This window comes from Rana temporaria, chromosome 3 (assembly GCF_905171775.1).
Source record: "Rana temporaria chromosome 3, aRanTem1.1, whole genome shotgun sequence".
Lineage (NCBI taxonomy): Eukaryota > Metazoa > Chordata > Amphibia > Anura > Ranidae > Rana > Rana temporaria.
The window spans coordinates 322760280-322772361 of record NC_053491.1 but is presented as its reverse complement, the minus strand read 5'-3'; positions in this window follow the sequence as shown (position 1 = coordinate 322772361).

Below are 12082 nucleotides of genomic sequence, written 5' to 3'. Positions count from 1 at the left end.
CCTTTAATATGGTTTCCTTAATTTGAAAAGCAATCCAATACAACATCACCAATGTAGCTGCACCACAACACAAGGGAACACACAGTAGTGTGTTGTATTATAAAAAATGTTTTTTTGCAATTTTAAACTCGCTGAAGTGTGTTGGTAGAAAGGGCATCACTAGGACAAAAGCCACACACCTCTTGTTAGTCAAAACATAGTGCTATTTGTACTGATCCTCATTAGTTACACATGAATATTGCTCTTTAGAAATGTTATTTTCTCTGAATATTCATAAATAATTGGTGCCAGTCACTTTAGTAGATTTTCAAAATACAAAAAGGTTTTTGCACATGGCAATATGGGGAAGAGGGTGAGGTTCAGATCAGTACACTGGATCTCAAAATTTAGCTAGGCCTCAATCCCTTCTAGATCTTTCCCCAAGTCTCTCATTCTCAATTTCTGTCTTCTAAGGTAGACAAACATAGGAATGTTTCTATGTTTGACTTTCCACTCAACTATCTGTCACCACATTTCCATGTGTGGTGGACAGGAGCAGCTTGTTTCCTCAAGGTCATATGCTCTTTTTTTCAGCAGCCAACATCTTCAGGGTTTACTCCTGCGAGGAAAGATCACTGCATCTTACCACATGCTTGGACCAAGGCCTAGGAAAGATTGACCCCTAAGTTGAAAGATTGACCCCTAAGTGGCTCGGATATTTATACGTTTTCCCAGCATGCCCCAGCAGGTCTCCCCTGCTCCAGTGATTGGCCAGGTTATACGATATCCATAGCATAGAATCATATCTCTTTGGCACACCATGTAGGATACTGATATATAAATTATACTTCGAATGAGATGATAGTTACTGTGTTCCTTTGACATTTTGAAAAAGTTAGTTTATTAGTCTGGAGTACGGATATTGACCTGTTCAAGTTATAGTTACAGGCAAGGTCTATTTTGAGTTTTTTCTCTTTCCTTTTTTTTCTTTTTAATGGATTTTTAATTAACTGCTAGTAAATAATTTGCTTTTAATGTTAGGGAAACCTCATTTGGCAAGTTGGTTCCAGTTGGTTGGCCATGAGTTAGTCATAAAGTAGCCAATAATCTCTCATGATAAAGACCAAACTGTCTGCATTTTTTATGCTTAAAAATCATTCCAGCAATATGTCCTGTAGATATTTCCATTTGTTACTGATTGGTAATCTGGTAATAACACAGCAATACACAGCACTGACAAACCAACAAGGCTTACTGTGTGCACACAGCCATTCTAAGTATTATATAATTCATACTGTGAGTTGCTGTCTGGGAAGTGGACCAAACATTTCAGCTTTTAACACAAGATCTTAGCCCCTGACATTTTTTGAAAGCCTATTTTTTTTCTAGCTTTAGCAAGATGAATATATTCCAATTGATTATGACCTGTCCATCTCATTTTGGAAAAATGCCTTGATTTCAATTTAATTTTAAAGTCTGAATGGCTGCATAAACTCATAATCTTACATTGTCCTAGTCAAACAACCAACATTTAAAGAAAATATTTTTTTCCGGCCGCTGCCACTGTCATCGCTGTCTGCATACCAACCCAAATTAGACGCTGGATGGCTTGAAAGCATGGCCAAGTTTTGAGATTGTTTTTTTCTCTTTGTCTGTGGAGTATAAAGCCTTCTGCCTCTAGTATTCTAGAAAGCCTGGATTATTCCTTACATATGTTCAGATGTTTCTTTATAGCAGGATAAGGATTAGTGCAGAGGGGGAAACAGAGAGAAATGAAAGAAAATGAGATGGAAATGACAAAAGACAGATGTAGAGATTGCTTCTTCCTATTAGACCTGTCCAAAGGGCTGAAGCAAGTTAAGAGGGCGTAAGTCTCCTTTGGCGGGCAGAGTTCATCATATTTGCATTGATGTTTTTGTAAACATTGACAACGTATTTTCTTCATTTCAGCTGTCAACTGCATTAAAAAGGGCTTATTTACACCAAGCACAGTACAAAATGCACACAGCTTCAGGTGCATAATAGAGCTTGTGTTGGCCATCTTTAGGCTTGTGTTTGATGGAATTAGTTAGACATACACGTATGTTTAAAAAGCTTCTGGGATCCTTTAGAATTCATTAACAGGTGAGCTTGAGCTGCATTCAGCATCTTTCTAACCTGCATTTGACCTGCTTCACGCATATTTTGTATTCATATAGACAAGTATTGAAATGCAAAACTCATTTGAAGCAAACAAAAGTCCATCAACATAGGTCCTTAACCGCTTGCGGACCGCCCACCATACATATACTGTGGCAGGGTGGCCACTCTGTGCTGGATCACATACCTAGTAGTTGCAGGGGGTGTGCTGGCGCAAATGGCGCAGTGGCTGTGCTGTGATTTTACACAGCGCAAGCTGATCTGCGGATGCAAGCTAATAGATTTCCACCGGCAGCCGCTGATAGTTGGGCAGAGACACAGATCCCTGCCTATGTAAACAAGGCAGAGTTCCATTGTGACAGGGGAAAAATTATGGATTTTGTGTCCCTGCAAGGGGAATAAAATTCATCACTTCTCTTAGTGAAAGCAACGCACGTAGGAAACATAAACACTGGTTAGGCACACCGTTAACCCTTTGATTGCCCCAGATGTTTAACACCTTCCCAGTCAAACAATTACAAATTACATTTGGGTACAGCATTGCATGACCGTGCAATTGACAGTTAAAGTAGTGCAATTACGTATCGCAAAAAAATTCTGGTCATGAAGGGGGGTAAATCTTCCAGAGGTCAAGTGGTTAATATTGGTTTCTGTGCAATTTTACTTGCAGGGAGATGCAACTTTGAAGATCTCCATTTAGTAGACTTAAATGGAAAATATCAGGGTAACAACTTTAAAGACTGCATCCTGCAGGAGATTTTCAAAAGGTATGCCTAGACATCACTCAAGACAGGATGGACCTCATTGAAGTGAACCTTTATTCCATTTTAAAATGTATGAAACAAAGAGTATGCCTTAAGCCCTGATAACTGCCATTCAAATGTCAAATAAAACTGCCACAGTGGCCCGCAAAGGACAGGGGATGGCACTTGATGGAGCTTTTTTGTGTACAGTCACAGCATCTCCAATCTGTAAACACATAGCACCCCCCTCCATATATGCGCACATAGCACCCCCACCTATACACACACACAGCCCCCCAACCACCTGTACATGCAGCATACCCCACCTGTAAACACATATGGCTCCACTTCAGTACACACACAGCACCCCCCCCCACCACCACCTGTATCCGCAGGCAGCTTGCCCTATCTTTATACACACATATCTCCCTACATCTGCACACTTAGCCTCTTCCCCATCTGTATACATAGCCCACCCCCCATTTGTACACACACAGCTCCCCCCAACCTCTACACACACAGCTCTCCTCACCTGTACATCCCCCTACCCCACACACCTGTATGCACAGCTTCCCTCCACCCACTCACTAACATAGGCTGCCTGGGTACAGCTCCAGGCAGCCCTAAATGCATAAACAAATGCCTGCTCAGTGCTTCACAGACCACAAAAAGTGAAGACTTGCTATGTTTTTTAGGGAAAATTAAAACTATACTTTTGCCCATGCAATACCCTGTAGTTGCACCTTTTGTCTTTCATACCTCCTGAAAACCAGCAGTTCACTTCCTGGTATGTAAGTGTGCCTAGGCATTGTGCTTACAGCCTCATAGATGTACAGTATATCTACACTGTGAAATTGAAGGCACTGCTTTCTCTTACTGCTAGTGTCAGGAGATCTGGAGTAAGATCTGGTGATGTCACTACTGTGCTGCTCAGTGTTGGTCTTGCTTGAGGCTCTGAAGTAAAGAAGCAATAACCCTCCCTTTATCAATATGGCTGTACACAGTAAACAAAGCATGGACAGTTAGTATTAGGGAAAAGATTCACTGCAGGGAGATTACAGGCAATATTGGTAACCAGTCCTTTGCCCTCTGCTAGTTTTTCAACAGTTCAGTTCCTCTTTATGATCAAAGGAAGCCATCCTCTCATATTGTTCATTATCTAATGCAACCTTTCTAACGGTACCCTAGGATTCTTCCTGAGGTTGCTAGGGGGACCTTAAGCAATAACTGTAAGCAGGTGTTAGTACTCTTTTTAAGGAGACCACTCCCCTGGGTGATGCTAGTGGGTGGAGTACTGTGACCTTTATAATATGGTATAGATGGGGCTCTGAGAAGAAAGTGGGTGGGAACTGGCTACCCCTGACTTACAGTATGAAGGTGTGTGGCCTGAAGAATAGTAGGCCTTCTGAGTTTGAATTGGTGGCAGTGTTGTGTTCTGCACTGTAAGTGGCAAAGGGTGAAGTTGAGAAGCTCCATTTTTCTGACCATGTTGTTATTTAGTAAATTATCCTGTGTGAACATGCTTCTTTATTCAAGATGGTGGACCTTGAGCCAGGAAAATGTGAGTACTGTGAAGAAGGTGAGCCTTTGGTCTGGAATATATGGGTCACAATGTGGCGGAGTTTCTCCTAAAGACAGGTCTGTGAGTACCCTATCTCATGAAGATGTTGAGCGGAATCCCAGGGTAGCTTGGCAGGAATTGGCAACAAAGCCAGGCCCCTCACATGTAACAACTAAGATTTCTTCAGGAGGGATTTTTCCTACTGACCACAAATGTAGGGAGCATTCTTCCCAATGACCATAGATATACTGCATATAGTAATTAGCAATGGTTTCTTGAGACCAGAAAGGTTTTTCAAGGGTTTCTCCATGTTAAAAAGGTTGAGAAAGACTAATCTAATGAATTCCTGATCTGTAACAAATATGCAGGTCAAAAGTCTTGACTTTAATTAATTGCATATTTGTTCTAGATCAGTGACTCACTAAGTAAAGCAACCACAAGGACATAAGCTGCAGAGCTTACATATAATATAAGTACCAATCAAACAATAAAAATGTGCTATCCTTGTGCTAGGTATAAGTTAATAAATCACATAAGAAACACAATAAAAGTGCATTAAACATACATACAGTATAATGAACTTATTCTAATTTGACATATCTGTACAAATAAAGTCCATATATATTTACATATATTGTAGGGGATCAGAGGGGTGAACAACCGGCTCAGACAGTCCAGTAAAACAGAAGTAGCTTTATTCAGCAAAGCATCAAAACAAAATAGAAGAAGCAACAGACTTGTCTTGCAATACAGGTGTACATATGTAAAAAGTTTAGTTTCTGCACCCACAGGCTCTAACCAGAGAAACAGTCTTTTATATAGTTTAGCTCACCCCAGCAGGCCACAATCCAGCAATGGATCCTCTGACAGAGCATGCTGCTGTGTCTCTTTCTCCAAACGCACAACTCCTCTCTGACACTTTCTGCCCAGATGACAATAAGCATGTCTGAAGGGGAAGTACCTGCCCTCTTCATTTAATCCCTTCTTAACCCTGCCCCAGGCTTACCCTCTACAATAGCCATAATTAAAGCGGGGGTTCACCCTTAGAGGGCACTTTTCCCCCTTAGATTCCTGCTCGTTATTACTAGGGGAATCGGCTATTTATTTTAAAATATGTGCAGTACTTACCCGTTTACGAGACGCATCCTCTCCGTCGCTTCCGGGTATGGGCTTCGGGAATGGGCGTTCCTTCTTGATTGACAGGTTTCCGAGAGGCTTCCGACGGTCGCATCCATCGCGTCACGATTTTCCGAAAGAAGCCGAACGTCGGTGCGCAGGCGCAGTATAGAGCCGCACCGACGTTCGGCTTCTTTCGGCTACGAGTGACGCGATGGATGCGACCGTCGGAAGCCTCTCGGGAAGAATGTCAATCAAGAAGGAACGCCCGCTCCCGAAGACCCATACCCGGAAGCGACGGAAGAAGATGCAGCTCGAAAACGGGTAAGTACTGCACATATTTTAATATAAATAGCCGATTCCCCTAGACCGAACGAGCAGGAAGCTAAGGGGAGATTTTTTTTTTTTTTTTAAATGGGTGAACTCCCGCTTTAAGCACTAATAGATAGTGTGAAACGCGTAGGCTGCTATCCCCATTTTCTGCTGTGTTTTGTAGTGCTATTTTTTTTTTACAATAAAGACAACCATCAAGTTTTTTTTTGGAGTGTGGCTGTCCATTCAATTTCTCTATCACTTACCCTCTAAAATACATGCAGTATATAGTGCAAAAAGGTGCTCAGATTTTCTAAACTTCAACAGTCCCTCTTTCTTTGCCGAGAAGAAATGAGGATAATGCGCACCACTGAAGAAAGAGTGCTCCCAAAAGGAATCACCACAAGAAAAACAGCTGCTCTGATTCCACAAGGAGACCATCTGATGCCTTGCTGCATAGCAGCCATATACACTTTGATCTTGCATGCAAGGGTTCCATGATCTTCTAAGCGAAGATAGGCTCCATGGTAGGGTGACCAGACATCCCCGGTTTCCAGGGACAGTCCCCGGATTGAGGACACTGTCCCCGGTTTTGTCCCTGGATTGGATTTGAACAGGGGCTGGGCGGGGCAATTTCAAAGACAGTCAGTGCAGAATTAAAAATAAAAATTCAGAATTATACACCTCTGCCGCTCCTACTGACTTAGGGGGCGGAGGGTGTATTTTTTCCCCTATATGTGCCCCTTTCTGACAATCATGTGCTAGTCGGAGCAGAATATTTCTTCAGTTTCGAGGCACATGCCAATTCCGCTCCGCTCGCAAGTCCTGGCCAGTTGCCTACCTGCTTATCTCCTTGCCTTCCTTGGCTGAGTGACCTTCCTCCGCTCCCCACCCAGTAGTAGCCAGAGCCCGGAGAGTGAGACTTGACAGGGTGTAAGGTGGGCGGTGGCGGCGATGGGCAGAGAGTCGCTAATTGCCGCCATTACTAGTAAAAAAAATTAAAAATATGTCCCCGGATTTCATTTTAAAAAACTGGTCACCTTACTCCATGGAGGAAGTTAAAGTACAGTGGAAAATTCATAAAGTGTAGTATTTTACCAAAATTGTAATAAAATTATAAAATCACACGTATGCCGCATACACACGATCGTTTTTCGGCATGGAAAAAAACAAAGTTTTTCAGCATTTTCAAAAAAACAAAATTTTTCCAACTTCATCATTAAAAACGATGTTGCCCACACATCATCGTTTTTGAAAAATGATGAACAAAGCGCGGTGACCACGTACGACGGCACTCTAAAGGGGAAGTTCTATTCGCCTTTGGGCTGCTTTTAGCTGATTCCTTGTTAGTAAAAGACGATTCACGCTTTTTTGTCTGTTACAGCGTGACAAATGTGCTTACTCCATTATGACTGGTAGTTTTACCTGAACGAGCGATCCCATCTCATAACTTGCTTCTGGGCATGCGCAGGTTTAAAACTTTGTTTTTGCCCACACACGATAATTTTTAACAACACGAAAAACGACATTTTAAAAAACGACGTGAAAAAATGCAGCATGTTTGAATTTTTCAGAAGCCGAAAAACGATGTGGAGCCCACACACGATCATTTTAAATGATGTTTTAAAAAAAATTTGTTTTTTTTCATGCTGAAAAACGATTGTGTATAGGCGGCATTACAATTTTAAAAAGTAATTACACAGCATGTGTTACAAACCAGCAGGTCCAAGTGGTCAGGCCGACTGGACCTTCTGGTTGTTTGTAGCAGTCCTTGTTCTTGTCATGCTAGAGAGTTTCCACAGCCTCAGAGACTCTGCCCCTTTGAGACAGTTTTTGCTGGAGTTTGCCGATGTTCATCAACGTCCCAGATGTGGAAGTGTTGGGGACCTTTTCCCAATCATCTTTGGAGCTAACCAAACAGAATTACCTAAGGATATAGTCTGGAGGACTCACTGAAGAGTGCTGGGTGGAAGCTGGAAAGCGTGTAGCTATCCTGTGGCATTGTGAGTATTAACCCATCCCTTACTGAACGGTGCCTGGTGGAAGCCAGTAACTGGGCAGTTGTCATAAAATATGGAGATGTTTGGAGGAAACTGGGGGAGTTCAGCTGCCCTGGAGAGACATTGGAAGAATATACAGGGGTTTAAGATCCAAGAGACTGTGTAGGCAGATGCAGTCTAATATCTCCACTGCAGGTAGCACTATCCACAGCGGCACTGTCTTTGGAGAGGAAGACAGGAGAAACGTGGTTCCTCTATAGTTTCCTGGGTTACTGGGAAAGTGATCCAATTGGACACTGCCACCCCATGTGACTCTGGTGACCATCTTGGGTCAGGAAAAGCCTTGTTAAGGTCCTGGCTCCCAGGGTTGGCACACTTTTGGCAAGTTGGTAACCTTGGGACAGGTACACTGCCTGTGAGGGACAGTACTAGTGCTAGGGAAAGGTTCCTGATGAGGAGGGTAAGTATAGGGCCTCACCTCTTCTGGACACTTTTCCAATTGAGCAAGAGGTAGCCAGGGTGCATTCTGTACCCTTTCAACAGATGCTGTCAGTCCCGCTGTAATCTGCTTCTTCATGTTGTTGGAAATTGTAAGTGTACCCTTGCACAGTGTCTCTCCCACCGGGTTTGTTGTGAACTGTTGCTACGTTACTTCAATACAAATTTTCTATTGCACCCGACTGTGTGAATTATTGCTGCCGCACACGCTGCACCCCACCTACATCTGTATGTTATTTTGAAGGATAAATGCCAGCAGTAGCTCCTGCAGGGTCTCACTTCGGGCCATTCTTTTTAACCCTTGGTAGAAAGGCTGTTCAGAGAAGCCTAGCTTAAACAAAAGTGTGCTCCTGTTACAAGTCAGTATTTTTGGAGTATCCCATACCACCACCACCCTTTCCTTTTACATGTTCTACAAGCAGTAAATACTAGACATGTGCATTCGTTTTCGTCTAAATGCATTTTTGTCAGAATTTCAGGTATTTTCGATATCGTTTTAACAAACAGACGAATGCACAGAAAACGAAAACCGAAAGATCCAACATTTTCATTTTCGTTGCAACAACAGTTCCATGTAGATAGGAGATTCGACATGACGCTGACAATAACAATCTGTGTCTATCGAACCTGTAGTCAAATGTGCCTAACTTTAACTCTATTAGTCCAATATTTTTCTACATAGAGGACAGATTCGACATTGAGAGAAAATATTTGACATTATAGAGAGAAAAGATTCGACATTATAGAGAGAAAAGATCGCTGCTGGAATTGGGTGGGGGAAGTAAAATTTAAATAATGATGATGATGAATGTTATTGGCTGATTGTAACCAAAGAGGAGAAGCAGTAAAATAGCTAGAACTAACTTGACAATTCAACATGAACGACGAAGATTCAACAAAGTATCAAAAAACATACAAACGTCGAATCTGTCATTGAAGGCCTATGGTGTCTGTCTAAGAAGATCTAAGAAGATTCGAGATCTAAGAAGATCTAAGATCTAAGAAGATAATCTAAGAAGATTCGACGGAGCAGCTAAACTGTACGACGCTGCAATTGTACCTTTCCGGTCAAATGCTCGGCCCATAGGCTATAGAAAATTCTAATGTTGGTTGACTAGTAATAATAATTAATAAATATAATTATTACTAGTCATACAACATTAGAATTCTACTATAGCTAGCTTGTAGGCGGAACATTCGACCGAAAAGTTTCGTTGCTCCGTCTAATCTTCTTTGAACATTCGACAGACACCATAAGCCTTTAATGACAGATTCGACCTTAAATCATTCAGATTTTCAGACAAATGCAATTTCTAACGAAAAACGAAATAAATAAAAACGTATTTCGGGAGTAACTAAATAAATGTATTTTTCAGACGAAAACGAAATTCTGTTACAAAATATTTCAGTGTGCACATGTCTAGTAAATACAAAAAATACATCCCCTGGACCAGTGATGGGGAACCTTAGCACCCCAGATGTGTTGGAACTACATTTCCCATGATGCTCAGCACTCTGCAGTGTAGTTGAGCATCATGGGAAATGTAGTTCCAAAACATCTGGGGTGCCAAGGTTCGCCATCACTGCCCTAGACTGTTTAATGGATCCAGAGTGAATTGACTTGCCTGTGTGAATGCACTGTTTTGGGAAAGAACCAATTCAATTAGTGGATCCTACAGAGGTAATGCTACAATAGTGTAATATTGTTTTGTTTTAAAACCTCTCCACAACAATGCAATAAAAAGTATAAAAGGCAGCAACAAAAAGTGTCTCACATGGAACACTGTTGCTCCACCTTCTACATCTTTTACTCAGAGAATGGCTTGCATTCATCAGGGAAAATGCAATGTTCTGTCAATGGTGCCTGACCTGAACAAGTGAGCCCCTGTGGTTCTTGTGCAATAGGGCACCTGGAATGTAGTGGCGATCACTGTAGTAGTAGAAACTACTACAGCTTTCATAGGGATCCCAGAGGTATGATATAGGCATACTTACATTGGCTCAACCATAGTAACTATAGTAGCATGCACTAGGTATTTAGTTGAACTAAAAAAAAAAAAAAAACCTTTTTATGACATTACTGACAAATTTCATGTGATAAAAGAGCCAATATCATTTATAAGTGTGGGTATATAACAATATATTAGGTTCTTGTAAATATGCATACAAATGAAATGTTGCTGAATGTCTTCCTAACTAGTGTAACTGTATACAGCATGCTAATGGGTATAGATCCAGTAACTACTCTCTTTATGTCTTGTCTCTCAGTATGTGCTGGAATGACTGAGTTGCTCAGAAAGTTGATTGCCTGCAATCCCCACTGCGTTTCTGGTATAGAGCCACATTAAAGTTGTGTGGGAATAGGCATGAAAGGAGGAAATGTCACACATCATCAAGTACTACAATGAGACGGGACCAAGAGATAAAATCAGACTCACTGGTTAGACTGACAAGAGCATAAAGAGGATTATGCTAGATTTAGAAGTAAATAAGCAAAGCAAAGGAGAGGTTTTTATGAAAACCACAGCATTGAAGGTAATGAGACAAAATCCAGACTTTGAGCAGAATGGAAATATTGCTACTGGGATCAATTATGTCCAATATATTTCATCAGGGGAAACAAATGCCGGCAGGTGTCCACTGATTTTTATGTATCTGGATACACTGGACATGTAACTGATATGCAGGATGTTGAATAATGCAGCCACTATTATTTAAATGTAAATCAACATTTGATCGGTGATCCAAATTTGAAAGATATCAGGGTAATAAAAGGTAAGTAGCAGTAGATGATGGGCAACATTCTTTGAGGGAAACATCTAATTGATAGCTATCTGTCTGTCCATCTAGCCATCCATCTATTCTTACTTTGAGTAATAGATGAACTAACGAAGCAAAAACAAGGAAATAGGAAAGAGAAAAAAATAGAACGTAGAATACGAGAAAGAAAGAACAAAAGTAGAGAAGCAGACAAAAATTCTTAAAATTAAATTGTGGTTTGCCACATCATAAAAAAAAAAAAAAAAAAACCTATTAATGCTGTTTATACTCACTATGAAATTTGTTTTCTGTATTCTGCAAAAAAAAAAAAAAAAATGATCCTGCTACTCTCTCAGCCAGGGGATTTTGCAGCTGTGGTGGCAACTCTGCACATGCTCAGTTTTCAGAATTTCTATCCTGAGTATTTCCTCCCTATTACATCTGAGCAGCCCAATTGACTACCGAGTCACACATGTGGGCGTATACACAGTGATAAATGACAGCCTCCTCCCTGCCCACTAACCGACTAAACACAATGGTTGGGATGGAATGGATGGAATATTACATGTAGATCATCCCTGTACAGTATATGCAATAACAGTGTTTTAAAAAAAAAATCCTTGATCACCTCTTCGGAGTAATACAGTGTCATTTTGGTGACACTCAGCTACTTTGATGACAGGATGTAAGGAAAAATAATAAAACATTATTTATTTATTTTTTAAATGAACAAAACTTTATTTAATTTTTTTTTTTTTTTTTACATATTGTCAGCGGTCAATTTCCCAGATAACCACCACACCAGTCATATGATGATGTAAAAAAAACAATTGTGGGAAAAAAACACTTTCTATTGAATGCCTCAATTTTTCAAAATATTTTGACAAAAAATTTACCATGCCCCTTACTAAATGCATCAGACTGTGTACTTTTAAAAAGTGGTCATTTGGGGTGGTATTTGTACTGTCCTGGAA